Below are 20,141 nucleotides of genomic sequence, written 5' to 3'. Positions count from 1 at the left end.
TATTTTTAGGCTCTCAGGCTTTTAGGCATTACTTAAACGGTGACTGACACTTTTTCAATGGGTCAATAATGATTCGTTTCAAATTTTACGTACTTAACTCATAAATTTATAGTTGCTCTTATTATAGGGTTGTCTTCTAAATCAGTAACGTGACATCTTCAAACACCATGAGTGGGTCAATAATTTTAATTCCAATACAGGGTTAAGACTTAATTGGAATGCTAAATGATACAGTTAGTCTTGTATGAAACGATAGAGCGTCAAATTTTGTATAAAAATTATCTCATTGTGAATGGAAAATATTTAATAATTACGTATAAATTTCATTAAAACTTGAATTTGACATAGTTTATATGACCTGTTCAATGAGGTTTCTAATAAATTGGCATTAGCAAAGTGGTATTTTAGGTGTGGGTAAAATTAAAACCCGTGTTCGCTGTTTTAGAACTCGTGGGAAAGATTTCCCTCCAGCCCAGAAAAGGAAACCCCCGGCATATAGTATATCGCGCGGTCATTTGTTTTCATATAAGGAGTAAAATTGCGTTAGACAAAGTAACTTCTACAAGGAAGAGGAAATGTTGAGTTCGATCTTAGGATTTGAGAAACTATTACGAATATATTTTACATTTTAACAGTAGTGATTAATTCCAATTATTTCAGATTTATTCAATTAAGCGCTATTTCATGCGTTTAAGCAAGAAAAATAGAGATAATAAAATTACCTTCTGTGAATAAAATCAATTCAAAATATTCACGAAATTAATCATAAAGGTTAAGTTCATTATTTATTTTGTTTCTCCTATATTTTTCTCGATTAATGCTCATGAATTATTAAATGATTCTATAAGGGAAAATTTGTTTATTTTTGGCACGGGTATATGATTTTTAATATTTAATTATTTGATGAAAATATTACGATGTGCATAAATGTTTTTGGATATAATATACCTAGGCTCTTTCTTTTAGTTGTTTAGATTACTTCATAGTTATCTGGCTCCCATAATCCTTTACTTCAAAGACTGATTTAGTAAATTATTTGTGTCAACATGGGTAACTGTCTAAAATGTAGTATGGCATTGGCATACATATATACAAATATATATGCATAAATATATGCATATAATGGTGATGAAGGTGGAAAATTATTATTTCACCAGCGCAAAAACGTTTCTCTGACCGGAACTTGAACCACGGAAGTTTGACTTTGCTGGGCCGATACTCTTAACCACTTGGGCTATCAAGGGAGTCTGCGGGGAGTTTATAAAACTGACTGCCACTAATTCTTGGCCAGGGAACTTAGGGAGCTATGTCATCCACCAAAACAGAAATGGACGTGGATACAATAGGAAATGATAGTAGGGAAAGCAATCATTCAATGCCATAAAGAATGGGAACAGTGTGTTACGTGGATCGCATTGCCAGAAGAAGCAAACGAGCCGCATTTGCCAGATACACACTAAAACACGAAAACCCGCCACGTGGCAAGGACATATTAATTCACAAGGATATACATATGGCGGATAGGGATAGGGACACACAACTCTGCTCGCCGACCGTGTCACGAAAGACGGAAATTTTAAGTGAACTTTTGCAACGTATTGAAAATGATAAACCTGATTATTTGGACAGCGTCATCACTGGTGATGAACCTGGGTTTTTAAATTCGAACCATAAATAAATCGCCAAAGTTCTGAGTGGTACACCAACCCTCAAGTCCAAAATGGCAGGAATAAGCCAATCAAAAGTGAAAAAAATGCTCATTGTCTTTTTGAAAGTAAAATAGTGGTCCATAAGGATTTTGCTCCTCAAGGACCGATAGCTAACGTGCCTACTACGTGAATGTGCTGGAAAGGCTCCGAAAAAGGGTCATCAGAACGAGAAAAGACATGTCCGCTACCTGGCAACTCCATCACGACAACGCGCTACTAGTCCGCGAGTTCCTTGCCAAACACCAGGTGCCAACGCTACCCCACCTCCCTTATAGTTCTGACGTCGCCCCAGCTGACTTCTTTTCGTTCCTTCGGATTAAGGCCGTCCTGAAAAGAACCCGTTTTTTAGTCAATAGAAGCGATCGAAGACGCCTTCCAGGGCGCCTACCGGTCATGGCAGAGTCGCTGGAAAAACTGCGTAGAGGCACAATGATAGTACTTTGAAGAATTTTAAGTGCTCGTGCAAATCTGTTCAATAAATTACTAAAAAATAATAATTGCATTACTTTTGGAACGCACCCAGTATGTGTAGGCATTTATTGGCGTTAAGTATGAGTATGTGAATTTGAATCAAAATTTTATTTGTTACCGCCAAAAAAAATGGCTCGTTTAAATTAAATGTATATGAATGTTTTATAAATGGAATTGGAAGGAAGGATATTTGCAATTACCTCCTACCTTACTAGCTGTTTAGCGAAGTGCGTTAACTGTCTTTCGGTGGGGGAGCTAACAATGAGGCAGATTAATCGTTTAGAAATGTGTTCGTGGATGTCCTAATATTGAATTCACAGTTCCTAAATGTGTTCACTCTCAACCTGAGGTAAAATTTTCTCTCGGAACAAGTATTTTGTAGATATTTAAGGGTTGAAGGTAGTAAATAATGGTGGAGAGAAACCCTTTCTCGGCCTCACCGCCCTCATGCTTATTAAAAGTTACTCAGAAGTCACACAGTTCTGACGTTCTATCCGACAGACGGACGGATCCGTATTCGTTAAGTGTGCTCCGTATGTTTCTCAGATATTCTGAAACGAATCCGCCACAAGCAAAATTCGAACCAGGGGTGAATATTTAAGAACCCCTGTTCATCTCAGCTAACCGATTCCCTCTGTTTGCGAAAAAAATAATCTCTAGATCTTAGTATCTCATTTATAACAAAAAATAGCTAGGTTTTTCTCAGATCGCGATAGCAACTTTCACTTTCACTATTGTCATTTCGATTCTTTCTCAAAGTTTCTCGGAGAGAGGTCTTATTTGCCCAAAAAAATGGAGGCGGCCTTTCGCTGAATGTTATTTCTAATCTGAGAGTCGAACTAAGTGCTTACTCCTTGGTCTGCTCTTTCAGGTTAATATCGGAAGTTTGTGATAGGGAAGATTGAGCAAACAGTTGATTCTATTTCGAAATGCTCTCAAAAAGATAAGAAAAGAAATAGAAAATAAAATATTTTTTATATTAAAAGGATGAATGCTTCCTTTGAACTTCTCAGTGATTTTGTTGATTGAGGTTTGACCAGGTATAAGAGTTTCTCGACTCGTTTTAAAAATTTTTGCGAAAAATAGAAAATATTCATTTGAATATGGGTAATAAATTTATATAATAGGATTATATTTATTACCTAACTTTGGTTAAATTTATGGGTAAAGTTGTAACATCATCATGATTGATAAAAACAAAATCATAAATTATAGGCTTAGGTTTTATGTTTACCCCCGTTTAAAAGGTTTACTAAGATACATACTTTTATTTTTCTATTAAAATCCCTAGTAACCTCGGAGATCTCCATCAGAATATCTCAAATAGAGACCTTTCAGAATACATTTCTCCTGGTTATCACACATCGACACCGACATAAATACCCCACGATCCCCCAAGAACGTGTGTGGCAGGGGGTGCTAGCACCAGGTGGGAAGGGTAAATGCTAAGGGAGGATATGGGAGAGGAAGGGGAAAAGGAAACATATTTAGTAATAATCCATCAAATAACGTACACATTTTTATACATGCTGGACGAAGACTTAATTCAAAAGAAGGGTTAATTCCCCTAATAAATTAGTTATTTATCATAAGAAAAAAGGGAATAAAAATCGTCCACAACCACTCATCCCTACCATACCAGACATACCTCTACCATAAAAAGATAAGTCATGCAGAATTGAAAAATAAGGAGGGGAAATTTTACTATCACATGGACAGTTAACTAATATTCTTCGCCCGTAAAGTCGTAGTGAGGGAATGTGACACACCGCTGTCGGCAGCGGCCGACGGAAGTCCCCCCCCCCTCCCACAGAGAGAGACGAGGAATTGAAGGAGAAGTTTGAAAAGAACGAAGAAAAGTAGGTAACCAATTACCGAGCACTACAGTCATTAAATGGCTGTCCCACCCGGTTATGCGGAAACGGCAAATCAGTAATAACCCAAAAGCAATGATTTGCTATGGTCCAAACGGGAATTATTGGTTAAGTAACATTCGGCTAAAAATAGAGAGCAATTCAACATGTATCGTTAATTTACTATAACCTGAAGTACTCTACAATAATGACTAATATCGTGAGATATTCAAGTTCAATGATTAGGTTCAAATTTTAAGGTTCAAATAATCACATTTTAGCTAAACATACTTAGCGTACACCTATTTCCTACGAATTTTATTGGAGTAATCACATCGAATTTGAAAATTTAAATAAAATCATTTTCAAATTGTCTATATTTCTTTCGAATAATATCAGTCAAAGTTTTGGCGGATTTATTAATTACGGCGTCTTTCATAAACTTGTTTCTTTTTCTTTCAACTACTACTACTAACTTCTATGTCAATTCATAGATTCCTTAGGCTAAAATTTTGGGGATGATTGACTGAAGATTTCAATTTACATCGGATCATCATCGGATTCATCGTTAGAATAAATCAAGTAATTTTAATGTAAGAATTATATTTAGATTGGTTGAGCATGACCTGGAATCTTTTTTATATACATTTAGTACTACTTTGCATGCCAATGATTCCTTCTCATTAGTATTATATATACATATAGGTATGTATGTGTGTCTATAGCATTTGAACGGCCCAATAGAAAACAAATAAAATAGATATAAACAAATAAGATAGACTCCACGTAAAAGGAGTAAGTTGGACCTGAAGAAGGCATCAGAGAAGACCGAAAGCTTAAACATTCTAAAATGTGAGTGTCCATTTACATATTATCTATTTTATTTTGTGTTCAATCGTGCCGTCCAAATGTTATATTGCTCTCGTGAGTGCTTCTGAATCACACACACACACACATTTATCTATATATATATATATATACCATAAAAACAGTAATCAACCCGAAGGTCGGTTTGGTAGGTGATGGTAGAGTTCACCCAGCACTAAGCCCGACGGCGTGTGAAATTCACACATCAGGGTAGGGGGGCCAATTCCTTTCCCTGGGTTCGTTATGGTTCCCCAGGAAGATCTGGTGCCCGATAATTCCCAAAGCTTGGAGCTGAGGGTGTCCTGGAATCGAACCCGGGCCCTCTGGTTACCCCTGGACTACCGCAACCCATATAAATGTAATTTTCTCTTACCCTCTAGTTATATTAAAATATTTCCTTGGTGTTTAGTGATTTCCCAGCAGCAAATCTTAGATATTAGTCAATATTAAATTTATCAAAATATTGAAAAAGAAAAAATATGGAATTTTAAATCATTTATGGTGTACCGTTGAACATTTGCCGTAGTAGTGAACGCCAAAATGCTAATCATATTTCTCTTCCTTAATCACTCAATGTCCCAGGTGGTATCGTTGTTACTCCATCTCCATGATGGAGAAAGCTAGCAATTTACGTCCCTTTTCGAGAATGTCACTTCATTCAGCGAGCTTAGAGTGATGTAGACGGATCGCTCATTAATATTAGATTCATCCAGGACGTTCCATGAGGAGCTTGTTCAAGTCGAGGTGGTTAATTTGGAACGTGTTTTTGCTTAAATTTGGTCATTTCACTTTTCAATAAATGATACAATGGTGGAAATTGAGTTCTATTATATGCCTGCAAACTTACTGGGTGTTATTAATGCTACATAAATTGTGCATTTCTTGAAATTTTCTTATAATTTTACCAAAATATTCATTGTAAAGTTACAGTGGTATTTGGCCTGGAAATGTTCCAAAATATGGCGTATAATGAACGATTGCGAAGTTAGAATCGCTTTTCTTCGACGGTGAACATGAGCATCGATGGAAATGCTATAAAATTTTAATACCAGATGAATGGCATAAAAATTCTATTGCAAATTTCAAACATGATTAAGAAATACGTAACTATTGATAATACCGCGGTTCGAGTATTAGTACTATAGCCAAGCTATAATGCGTTAAGATGTGTACGACATTTATCCATTCAAATCGTTAGTCTAAGTAACTTACACTGCAGTTCCCCATAAAAGATATTTTCAAAAAATCAGATAGATAATACATGTATAAATAAATTCAAAAATGCTTACTTTCCTGTTCGTTGAGCAATCGCACTGATATATTTAAGAAAGGACGCCGTATAAGATGTCATATACTCGTATATACTCTGATTATACTTAATAACCCACCTATGATGTAATTAAACACTTCTGAGCTTTCGACAAACGGAACATTGATGAAATAAGTTGGATGGCAAGAAACAACATACGATTAAGTTATAGGCAGGCGTAGTAGGGGAAGAGAGACAGATTTTGAAAGATATTCGAATAAGACAGAATAAGTGGTTGAAGGAGCTATTCTTAGCTAGTCAAGAGTAGCTCAATGGAGCGGGAAACCGATGAAATGGAGGTAAAGAGAAAATCACCTAGCAAATTATATTCCGCCTTAAAGTCATTATCAAAAATGGATGCCTTTGCTAGTACGTTACTTCATGTTTGACCCCGAATGCTAGTTGTTCATTTTGGACGGACCGTGCGTAATTCTACCATGAGTTTAGGCTGTTGGTCCTGAGAAACGGTAGCCTGAAAGCCGTTGGAGCATTTAAGGGCTCTACATAGATAAAGTTTTAGAATTTGTTCCGTAGCGAAGGTAAAATGACATGACTTTAGCAAAGCATGTTAGTGAATGGTAAATTAAAAAGAAATACATCTGCGAAATGAGATTTCAGTAGATGATATCCTTCCAAATTCGTCACTAATGATGATTACGGGAATATTATAATGCATGCTAGAATCAGTTTGCAATTCTGAAACTAAAAAATATTTGGCACATACTGTGGGGCGTACAAAATTGAAGATTGATGGAAACATTTAGTGCAAATTATATCATAAAGGTTGACGCCTATAGGGCTTTTTCATCAATATTAATACGATGTTATATAATCAAATTAGTCGGAACCAACTTAGTTTATTTAGCCTTGTCCCTCAGACGCCCTTGGAGAATTGCGAAAAATATTTAGGAACAAGCCTAAGTGTACCTCTAAGTAGATTACTTAGGAACATGGGATATAGGTTGCAGCTGATTATGGCCGCATCACGTTCCTTTCTAATTCAGGAGTTTTTCTGGTAAAAAAAGGCTTCATGGTTATGTCGAGAGGTAAATATTTCTAGAAATGTATATTAACGCTTACGTCTTTACTGCTGTGTGTTCAGGTTGTAGAAAGAATGAAGCAATCCCTCTCTACTCTTCCGCTTGCTTTGCTAAATATATCTCTCAGGACATTATTCAATAGTACATTCTCCTCTTTATAACTGCATCCCTCTTCTCCTTGTAACTAATCACGCATTCCATCCCCAAAAAACCCCTCATCTCCTGCCCCAATGAAAAGGGGGACCCTCCGCGAGGAACCCTCGCCGTTTCCGCTCCTCTCACCCGCTCACCCTCACCTTTCTTCTTTCAAATTTTCGCGTACTAATGAATGACTGCTTTTCTTTCCAGGTAAGTCTCACGCCTCGTTTCCGGCATCTTCCACCACTGAAAATACCATCTCGCGAAAGTCGAGGGTGAGCGGAATTCCCTGGATGGTCGACGTCGGACGGTAAAGTTACATCACGCTTCCGTTCCAATTCTTGAGTCCTCTCACGTTCACACGCGAGGAAAGCTGACTACTCCTGACTCCTACTCTCTCTCTCTTCCCTTCCTCCCTTGGTCGTATGCATATTCAAAATTAAAGGGAGCGTTGGTCAGTCGACGGCTTCTTCTTCATGGTGGGGAGGGGTCGACCATGTCCGCCCGCTCGATGCTGTGCTGACCCGCAGTTTTTGAGTCCCCAAAGCCCCTGGCCGCCTGCGGACCTGTGTGCCGAGGCCTAAGGGGTGTTGCTGCCTCTAGTAAATATTTGCGATCCCCAATTGGATACTAAACATCCTTTCTTATTTTCCAGCGGAAGTTTCCCTTTTCCATTATGGTTGTTACTTCCCTTGAAAATAAAAGTTGCTACTATCTTTTGCATAATTTATCACCGCGAGTTTCTCGTGACTAAAACCTATGATTTAAAAAAATTCTTTAGTCGAGTAAAATCCAGGATTTTTTCATGGATATTTTTGGATGGATTACATGGATTTTTTCGCTGTCTACATGGCAGGAAATAATGTCTCTATATACATCTAGAACTTTTTCGTGATTATAAAGTATATATTTTAACATATTTAGGGATAGTGATGTTCCTAATTACCTTTCTTTGATAATTTTTATGCTTTGAATATTTTATTGCTTATATTTGACTTAGTGGACTTTCCTTGCGTTCGTTGATGTTATAATTTTCCACATTTGGGGAAGATTATTAACCGAAAGTCTGACGTCACCTGAATATATTAATATTATATATTTCATCGAATTGGCAACAAATCAATAATTTTGAAATATCTTATCGTCGTTACTAGTTTGCTCCAGTTTGTACTAGTTTTTTGCTGTAAAGCAAAATCTAGCATTGATAGAATATTTAATTCCATTTTAGCAAAGATTTCTAGTTTTAGTCTAGTTTTATCAGTTTCCTGCTCGGGGCGGCATGCTCAACACGATATCAAGCAAACCAATCTTTGTATTTTAAATACGTTGGAGCTTAGTATATGTGTTTTCCTCTCACTTGTCATCCCAACTTTTGAAATGTTTTCTGCGCTAGCTGTGTGTCTGTCTTTCGGTGTTTTCTCGTCACTTTTGCATAAGAACAGAATTTATAGGTGGAAAATATCTAAAGTTTTAAAGGGATGCTTCAAAAAGCAGAAGGCCAATTATTTTCTTTATTTTTACATAGCTTGAAAATTTCGTCGAGCGGCGTCTGCCAAAAAATACCTATAAGAACCCTAGGAAATAGTTAAGTTTTAAAAATTCATTAAATTGCAGAATTAAAATTAATATCGCTGAGAAAACTATGAAAATTACATATATGTGCCTCTAATCAAGAAACTTGATGTTCATTCATAAAAAGAATGATGCGCAGCAAAATATAAAGTCAAATAGTTCTTATCTATTCACATTTACATTCTACATTACATTTACGGTCTATTTTCAAATGAATTCTAAAAAAGGATCTGGGTGTACTCATGTAGGAAAATGTTTTCTTCTAACATTTAGAGTGTGTTCCGGTTAATCACATCAGTGAAAGTAACCGAGCATGGATGGGATGATGAAAATTTCAAGCAATATAATATCAAAAATACGTATTAAGATTACTTATATGTATTCACCGAGGAAATATTGCAATTGATTTCTCGGGACTGGAAAATCCTGGCACGATTTACCGTTTCCCAAAGTCATATAAGAGCTTGGCGTGAACTGATGTAGACTACGAAGTCGACAATATGAGTCGGTGCACTGGAAGCTCCTTTTAACTTTGGACTCGCACGTGTTTTGTAATTTAGCCTTGGCGATGGTTCTGGCTCAGCATCAAACTCGGGTAGAATTTTAATTCAAGAATTCAATTATATTCTTTGGTTTAACTGTGATAAATGTAGCATCTATTAAAAGCGTACTCGTCATTGTGGAAAGATCAATGGCGCAAGTGTATGACCCAGTTTGTCTAAAAAGAGTGTGGAGTAAATACTGGATTTCTCTTGTGTATCCTAGCATTCACCCCATCATCACCACCGAGTCATCTCTCCTTCCATATCCCACGACCTAATTACAGCATATCATAATAAAAGTATGGTGAAACGAAATACAAATGAAACCTGATGTGGGAAGTAATTAGGACAAAATCCATTTGACGACTGTGTTTTAGTGCCATTTTTGCAAATTCGTACTGTCATTTTATCTGTTTCAAAGGAAATTAAAACGATATCTAAAGGAATTATAAGGAGACAGGCATTATAAATACGGAAACCAAGTGATATTAAACTATATTTATGGTTTCTGCGAATTGCCATTACATCAAGTTCCTTCATTTTATTTCAGATATTGATTTTCAAATGTTACAGAAAATTTGCAAACTGCCAATAAGTACATGCAGCGAATTCATTAATATTAAATTAATGATTTGTCGGACAGTACAAGAATATATCGCAAATATTTACATTTTATAATTTTAATTAGTCCTACTCAATCGCCCATTTAAAAACTTACGGACATCTTGTGCAAGTTTCTATTAAACTGGTGTGTTGAAGTGCGTTATTTCTGTAAAATCTGAAAAGAGTAGTCATTTATTCACAAATGTAGCATGGCATTTTTGCCTTTTGACTGACATAATTCTTGTCTCTATATTTATTCAACTGAAACAAAGAGTTTCCGTGATATATATTCAATATTTTATTCCAGAGGCAGAAAATGAACCACACTAGAAAATTAACAAAGTGTGTATATATTTAATGTAAGAACAAGCACGTTTGTCAGAGCATACTCAGATGAAGCAAAGTGATATATCACTTTTCGTCACAAACGAGGTTCGATATTTTCTATTTAAATCATAGTGAGCTGAGGATGTTTTGCAAATGCAAATTATTATAACCAGTGCTTTTCAAATGATTTAAAAATAAGTTTAAATGCTTTATAACTTATTAGCGTAATACCGATAAACCTGATGCCGATTTTATTAGTGATTAGGTGGAAAACTAGGTCCTAATAATAGTTATACGGATATTGTCGATGATTTTATGATTAAAAGGTTATATTTTCTTTAAGAAATTTGAGACAAGATTTCGCCTAGACGTGATTTCATCTTGCAGCTCGATGAAATGGTCTCACCCATCTATGATGGAGTAGTCGCTTAAATTTATGCATATGGTGTACCTTTTATAGGACAGGCCATCGTTTTTAATTCAATTTTTGTCGTTGTTCGTGGACCCACATAAATGGAGTCCAACCTTAGATACTGGAAATACTCTTTTCCCTTTCAAGTTCATTTTCTCGCCACATAATTATCGCTTTTTGCGTGGCACAACAACCACATTTCCCACTTTTAAGAATAGTTTGTCTTGTTAAAAAAACGTTTCATTTAACTTCTCTGGTCATTTAGAATTTTCTCAGAGCTTTAGATTAGTTCGTGGTTCCGCATTTGAGACAAAAATGAAACTATCTTGTTTTTGGTTGAACCGGTTTTTTGATTATTTTTTATTTAAATTTAAATTTCTTTGAAATGATTTTTCATCAGATCTATTAGTCACTCATTCAATTATGTCTCGAAAAGGTATTAATGAGAAGAATGTGAGAAAAAAAATTATGGCTTCTCCTTTCAAATGCATGTGGTGAAACCAGCGGTCAGACATATCGAATTCACTCGGGACAGTGGAGTGTTTCGTATTAAATTGTTAAATTAATTTTAAATTTCCATACTATTGGATTTCGCTCCAATCTGGGTCATAAAACTTTATCCCATCAGACCAAGGAAAACTGGATTCATATCCTCCTTAATCAAGTTATTCATGAACGTTCATTTTCCATTTCATCGCAACGCGATGCCACCCCTCGGGCGACTTCGTTTCGTGAAACTAAACATGTTGGAGCATACACATTACTAAAATAAAATAATGTAGCATTTTAAATTATGGGATGAAAAAAGATAATTTCAACCGTCTTCCTTCGGACTGTGAAAATACCCATATAAGTATGTATTGTTATTATTGATAATCTACTGGTTAGGGTATGGATTTGTATGGACACATTCAAATCGACCACAGTTACTTATTACCTGACATTTCAGTCGGTGTAGGTGTTTTAAATGATATGAACAGGAATATCTCCATTACCTTGATCATAATTTCCTGCTATGTTGTTTATTAAAAATTTCAATAGAAAACAACATGGTTAGAATGATGGGCAGAAATGAATACCAGTTATTGATACATAAAATTCGTTTTTCTCTATAATAAGAAGGAACATTTTTTCAATGAGTTCCACGTGGATAGTGCTAGACTTGGTCAGTGGAAACAGTTCAAACTATCCTTGCTAACAATCAAGGCTGAACTTTTTCAAATATGATTTTACGGACGACCTTCATCAGTCGCCGTTCATGATTCAACTCTAGGCCTATAAACCTATCGTCTAAATCTATTGCTATCATCGAAATATTAATGATTGTAATGACTACCTTTCAAACTCTATGAAATTCTCCACGAATTTATAAATAGATTGGAATGAAATGAATAAATGTTTAGTAATTACTATCACCTGTTAAATAGTAAACGCTTAGCATTACACGGGATATCGTATATGGTTTCTCAGGGAAAAAATCTGCTCAAATATTATAAGATCTTGAAAGCTCTGTGAAACAAATTTTTGCGGTCATTTTCACGCGGTTAAAAAAATCCATTTTCCCACACATTTGTTCATAAAATTCCACCAATAAATATGGGGCCCACCCCATAACACCTTCTGCCAAGGTGGGATTGAAATTGAGGTACGAGCTGCGCACCTTAAGCAGTTTCGGGGATATTCCCAACTCTACATTCTCGTATTAATAAAAGCTTATGTTTTTAAATTACAAAGCACATCACTCATTTCTAAGACATTACTGAGTTAATTCAACATTTACTATTTCAAAAAATTGCACAAGCATTGAAATTCGCCGCGAGATAAAATCAACAAGCGGTCTATAATGGCCCCTACTCGGCTACCTCATTTTTCTTCCAAAAAGTGCATTTTTATTGCTTGGAATTCAATCATTCTTCTTAATTAATACTGAAAATCTGTATTTCCACATTTTATTAAATAAAATTTTCTCGCCCCAGTTTTTTGCAGTTTGAAATACTCATTAATCACTTGAAACTTATCTCTGGAATTAAATTCGTGGTTGAAGGGCGGATTTTCACGCGGAAAGGTGTATTTTTTAAGGTTATAAAGTATGTATCTGCATATTTTTTTAAACGTATACTGCAACGACTTTGAACTAATGACTGTGAAATTAATTTCCCGACCGCTGAAAAGTAATCCAACGCATTGAGCTTAAGCGAAAGTCAAGACTCTATTGGTACAATTGAAACAGTTACTTCAAAGAGCCAGCCAAAGTCCACTCTCCACGGAAACGCAGGTACATGAAATGACGATCATTAGTTCACTATACGCTTCTCTTCACCAAACTCACTTTATTTCCCAGCTCCGGACGTGTGACCGCTAAATCAAATTTCACCGAAGCCGGCTCGCATTGAATTTCAATCCCTTACGCCCCCTTGAGTCCACGCGTTACGAGGGCACACCCGTAACAACGTGGGTGGTTGGGAAGGGGGAAGTGGGGAGTAGGCATTATCCCACGACGGGAGAAAGTCCATGGTAGGACGTGAAGGGGAGATTGATTGAGGTGGACACATGGACACTTCGCTAGGCCGGAAGCAACTGACGGTAACCGCGATGACAAGGGTATAAAGAAGTTTCGCAAGGTCCATCCCATTCCCATCCTCCCTACCTCTCTCTCTAACAGAGTCCCTTTTTTTCCCGCAGAAAAGTGGACTCGTCCGCCTCTGTTCTGGTTTTGCTTGGTTGGCGGAGCAGACCGACCCGCGCGGAGGATTTTTTCGTTTTTCGTCCGGAGAGGGGGAAAGGTTTAGGGGTGAGGGAGGGGGAGGGGTTGGAATGAGTGCTCGGTGGCGTTTTGTTGCTGGGAGGAGGAAACGTGGTGGGGGGGGGGAAGACAGCCATGGATACTAGACGAAGGGGATTGATGATGTTAACGGTCCAGAAACTTCCTGAAAAATATCCTCCGGCTCCGTATGACGTTAATAATGGGCAGGATAAGGAATTGCGGCGGGACGAAGGGAGATGTTGAGACAGTGGATGTGTAGGTGTGGGAGTGTTCGAGATTTTTGTCGTTTATTTTTAATTCATTAGGGTTTTTATATCCTCTCGGCCGTTATCTGGGAAATGATTCACTCTTAATCGTGCGTTCATGTCAAAACATTGATCGAAGTTGAGGTTAATGGTAAAAACAAAAGAGACACTAATCCTCCTTCATTTTCACCCCATGTCCATCCGTAATTTCAGTTTTGAGGATTTTAATCTGATCGCTCTAATGAACAGTTCTGTGTACAATTTTACCTTAGTGTTACGTGTCTATTACATCACTTATATTTCGGACATTTCTCGCCCTTACTTATTTGAACTCTTCCACTCATTTCCGGCTATCGCCCTAATTTCATGTGGTACCGACCGGTTGATGAATTTATGGAATAAGTTCAAAAAAATATCGCCTGTACTTGTACAAGTATTTTTCACCTGAAGGAACGTGCTATGTGAATCGAATAAATAATTGAATGGGAAAATATCTTCAGAATTTAGGTTTCCTAATGCGTCACGGCGCAAACAGTACCTCTCTCCCGCCTGATTATGCACAGCATCTACCGGCAAATCTTCGCACACCGTCAATTTTCCACGCACTGCTGCAAAAAAGGAATGTTTCATTGATTAATATCGTGCTTATTTCAACAATTTTTTAGCCCTTTCACCGACGCAGGCTATTAGTCAGCTCCCCTTCATTTTCCACTCATTCACCGGTACACTATTAATGATAAATCCGAGATAAAAATTTAGAATATATACAGGGTTCGTCCGGAAAATAAGTGTACTGATCCCCCTCCAATCGCAGCACCGCTCTGACGGGCTGCGATTGGAGGGGGGTATATTGGCAAGCGACGCTGAAAAAGACAGTCGGCTCTGAGCTGTGGTGTAGTGAGGAGCTCTGTTAACGCGAACCTCCACGCTCGACCCACGTCACGGAACGCGATGCCTAAGTTTTTGGAGCAGCGTTATTCCATCAAATTTGCGGTAAAGCTTGGGAAATCGTCTACCGAAACTGTAGGTATGATTAACCAGGCTTACGGGGAGTCAGCCATGTCCAGAAACATGATCTTTCGGTGGCACAAGATGTTCGTGGAGGGCAGAGAAGAGGTCGACGACGAGTCTTCGAGAGGTTCCCGATGATGCCTTCGCGGGAGCGTTCCAGGAATGGGAACGCCGCTGGAACAAGTGTATCGACTCACAAGGGTCCTATTTTGAGGAATATTAGCTTAAGATATGTAAAAGTGTAATCCTTTTTTTTCATGAGTTCAGTACACTTATTTTCCGGACGAACTGTATATTTATGCATGGAAAAAATATGTGTTATTTGACGTGCTGGAATATTAATCGAATTTGGTTAATGAAAGCTAAAAAATAATGGTGTATAACCTGGGATTATACAAATTTGTTTGATTATGTTCTTATAATGAAGATTATTGCAAAAATGCGTGAATACACTTTTTTTTATAAAAACGATAGGAGGATATATTCCTAGAAATATGACTTCCGAGTGAATAAATTGAGTTGATATGCACCTGTAGCACCAAACAACATTTCTGCATTATAACCAATTATCTAGCAATAACTTTTCAGAAAGGAAAAACTACTACCAAATTGAAAAGAGTTCAAATATCTCTCATTTCTCAAATAAGCTATCATTATTAAGTTTAACATATGACCTTAACTTAAAGGCCCCCATTTATAGCTAAAAGATAGATTTCTTAGGAGCAAACGTTTGAGTTTAAAGGTAAACCTATTTTGCCCTCTCCATTACTGCCGTATCGTTATTTCAATAAACTACTAGGGATTCTGAAATCCCAAGAAAAACCTTGTGACTCGTTAAGATTACATTTTATATTTACGTCATTAAATTAGTTCTCATGGGTAGTTTCGTCTAAATGACAAACTTATTTATTTATACTGTAATTGAGGTTGCATTCAGCCAGTGATCACTATGCCACCGTAGAAATTGACCAGTATTGCTCAACCAGAGTTAACAACTTCATAAAATATGCTTTTTCTCAAAGTCAGTGATGTTTTATTTTATTTTCCACGCATATGAAAAGGGATCTCATCAATAAAACATGTTTAGGATAGTTATATGCATGAATATTTTACACTTACACCTTAAAATTTTCAGCTTTACTAGTGAAACTGCTGCCATTCAGATCATCTTTAGTGTTTTTAAAGACGTTATATTTATAAACTATTAGCATAGTTTCAAATGAAAAAAACACGAAAAAATTTTTAACGTCTGCTCACGGTTATAATTTCTGTTTGTGTTCAACTACAAGGTCCATTACTAAAGTAATACGCATTCACCGGGAAAAATACTCTCCTCCTGCATCAATAAATTTTCGAAGACGTGTCTGCCATGCCTGGAAGGCACTCTGAAACTCTTTGACGGGCATGCCTCTCAGAAGCGTAGTAACATGCTTTTGGATGTTTTCCACGGTCTCCTAATACTTTCCTTTCAGCTCTCTCTTCAGTCGAGGAAACAATAAAAAGTCGCACGGAGCTAAGTCGGGACTGTAAAGGGGCTTGGGGACCACTGGGGTGGTGCTCCGGGCCAGGACGTTGGTAACGATGAAGGACGTATGGGTGGGGACATTGTCATGGAGGAGCTTGACCTCCATCAACGCTCCATCGCACCGTGTCACAAAGTTGAAAAACGCACTTCACGCGGAGGCACGTATTTCCGTTAATATTGCTCGGAGCAAACTGGCAACCGGCTAAGTTGGAAGGGCAGATCCCTCAACATATTTACTACGCTGCTATGGGTAGTCGCGTCACAATAAAATCATGCGCATTACTTTTATAATTGCCCATAATTTTAGGCCCGAAATCATCACAATAGTGTTCGAAAAAATAAAAAAAGACCTTCATTCCCATATTATTATAGTAATGTCATTGAAGGCATGGAAAAAATCTTTAAATTATATGTACATTAAGTAGTTTAAAATGTCTTCGAAGGCTTTGGCCGCCCTACCTCCTATGATGTTATTCCACTTTAGAGATTTAAATATTTTTGACACAATAACATTTAGATAGCAATTAAGTCACATACTTATAAAAATCAATTTCTTACTTGTTTATTTATTTATTCATACTCTAACGAGTTGGAAGCAATAACATACATTAATTTGGCATTAATTTGTGACAAGTTTTATTTAATCGAAATGAAACAGTTTATATTATTTTGAATTAAATAATGTCACTAGTAGGTATGATAGCGTAATTGAACTTATTTATTATTTAAGGAAAACACTCGCCATTTTTCTGCACTAGCTGCCGACATATGCTTTTTAGTAGATATACTATCTTTGCTTTAACGTAGTTTATGTAATTGGATGAGGCGTCAATTTACAGAAATGCCGATGGTTGCAAAATTAATTGTGCGTCTGAGAGTCCGATCTGAATGGGTGTCTTACTTCATGCAACAAATTTAACTATTCCTAGAGAAATTTTCATTTCTCTGGAGCAGAGAGTTTGGGATAAGTACTACAAGGAGTTACCCTGATGCTTTCTCTGCAAGACGATGAGTTACGGTTCAAAATCGGTAAAAATGGCCATATACCATCCTGCTTTAGTTTTCAATTGCTCTATGAGAGTTATAGGTCAAAAATGTAACCAAGGACGTTTAAACTAGGACTCTAGTGGAATGCCTTTTAGTTTACAATTGCTCTTTGCGAGTTATAGGTCAAAAAAACCAAGGACGTTTAATATAGGACTCTAGTGGAATTCCTGCGGGAAAAAATCCGTTCCCATGCCGTTGAGACAACCACCTGGCTGGGGCAGGCAGCAAAAGCGTCCGACTTGTCGGCTAAGTCTTTTTCGTTAACGGGAGGAAGAGAGAGGCTTAACGCGGGGAAAGGATTTCGAATGAAAAGTGTCGACGTCATCCATAAATCCACGTAATTGACTTCCCTCCAGCCTTCATTCTAATAAAAAATAAGTAACCCACCAACTCCGCTGTCGCGCTATACATACTCCTCCCCTCACCGTCCATTTTCGGGGCGAAATGGAGAGAGTTGGGAGGAGAAGCGTGAGGGATGAGATCCGCGGGTTGTGTGTGGAGAATGAAGCGCGGTGCGAGATACGCTGGAGATAAAGCACCCAACACATCTCCGGACGGGTAATAACGCCCCAACTTCCGCGAAATTATTGTCGGGGAATAAGGTTTCCATTGCCAGGGGGAGTATTTGTTTTATTAGCACCTACCCCTCCATTTATTGTTTCATGACGAAACCAACAAACACGTTTAATCAAAAACCAAGTGCCAGATAGGACGAATTTGAGGGAGGAGGGCTCATGGAAGGAGAAATTGGGGTGTAGGGGTGTGGAGGCTGGACGAAAATAAAACCTTTAAAAGGCGAACGAAATAACATCGGAGGAAAGGGAGCGAAAAGGGGATTCTTAATCCTCCCCATTTCCCAGGAATCCAACCCTAATCCACCGTCCGCACACGAGCAGCACCTCCTGCTTCCAGTCTTCCGCTCCCTTTCTTCTTAGCCGAGGGAATAAATAGGAGGCTTTAATCGGGTCAGCGGACCGGGCGTTGAAAATTTGGATAGGGTAATAAGGGCCGGACCAAATTTGTGATTGGGCGCTAGAGGAACGGAGGGAATGGCGAAAGTGGTCAAAAGATGGGTATGGTGGAGTTTACGGACGAATATTCGAGAAACGACGTGCAAGGGACAGATGGAATGGTGGCGCAAAAATCCATGCTGATAATCAAACGTACTAGCTTGTATACATTTTCAACAAAGTAAAATTTCCCTCAAGGCATTAATGATTTCCATAATCTGTGCTGATTTCCTACCTGCGTCTATGTATAGTGATGAAATGGAAGAAAAGGAAAGAAAAAGGGAGAAGTAATTTCTTTACAAACAAAATTAGTGACACTGTTGACATCGTTATTCGGTGAAATGTCTTCATTGTATAGATAACAGAAACGCAGACATTCAGCAATAATATTTATTGACAACCATGGTCTCGCTACAGTGTGGCATCATCACCTAATGACACCACACAGTGACAAAACCATGGTCCTCAATAAATAGTCATTGTTGAAATTCTGTGTTGCTGTTAAAGATGCAATGGATAAATTCCACCGAGTTACGGTGTTAAAAGTGTAACCGTAAATATATGTGCACGTATGTATATGTGTGTGATTACAAATACATACATATATATATATATACTATCTGTATATATATATATATATACTCATATATATATATATATATATATATACACTCATATATATATATATACTCATATATATATATATATACTCATATATATATATATATATATATATATATATATATATATATATATATACTCATATATACAGAAACAGATATAAGGAAAGGGGATAGGAACACATATAAAGGACGAACACAATAAAGGTGGGGAAGGCGGAATCGAACGGATCACAAGAGTAAAAATATTTCCTTGACCGGGACTCGAACCTCGGATCTTTCCACTTGCCGGGCGGATGCTCTTAACCACTCGAGCTATCGAGGAAACGTAATTTTATCCTGAGATCCGTGGGTCTAATATGTCGCCAAGCGCCCCGATTCTTTCGCCAAGAGATGGCGTCAGGGGACTGTTTCACCCACCAAAGGAGAAATAGACAATACACAAGAGGAAAGGACAGTGGTTTAGAATTCATACAACATCATACAGGAAAGTAACAGTGCGTTTCGTGGCACGCATAGCCAGAAGAAAGAGATGAGCCATATTGGCCAAATACACATTCAAACACGAAATCCCGCCAAACGGCGAATAAATACTCATATATACAGAAACAGATATAAGGAAAAGGGATAGGAACACATATAAAGGACGAACACAATAAAGGTGGGGAAGGCGGAATCGAACGGATCACAAGAGTAAAAATATTTCCTTGACCGGGACTATCCCTTTTCCTTATATCTGTTTCTGTATATATGAGTATTTATTCGCCGTTTGGCGGGATTTCGTGTTTGAATATATATATATATATATATATATATATATATATATATATATATATATACCATTTCGGCGGTACAATAGAATATACAAATATAAATAGAAAACATGTAGGAGGACATACATTTCAGAAAGTTAAGCCTTCGGGATTCTCCGAGGCCTTCTTCAGGTCAGGCTGGAAGGTTTTGAATCCGAAAGTGCAAAATAATGATCTACCGTCCAATAAGTTAAGTTGAATATTATTATAAAATTAAAATTAAAATCATTTTATACTGAATTATAATTATATTAATATGTAAGG

Source organism: Hetaerina americana, unplaced genomic scaffold (genome assembly GCF_022747635.1).
Source record: "Hetaerina americana unplaced genomic scaffold, ioHetAmer1.1.p SCAF_8, whole genome shotgun sequence".
Classification (NCBI taxonomy): domain Eukaryota; kingdom Metazoa; phylum Arthropoda; class Insecta; order Odonata; family Calopterygidae; genus Hetaerina; species Hetaerina americana.
The sequence above is the reverse complement of the archived record's forward strand: the minus strand, read 5'-3'. Positions refer to the sequence as shown.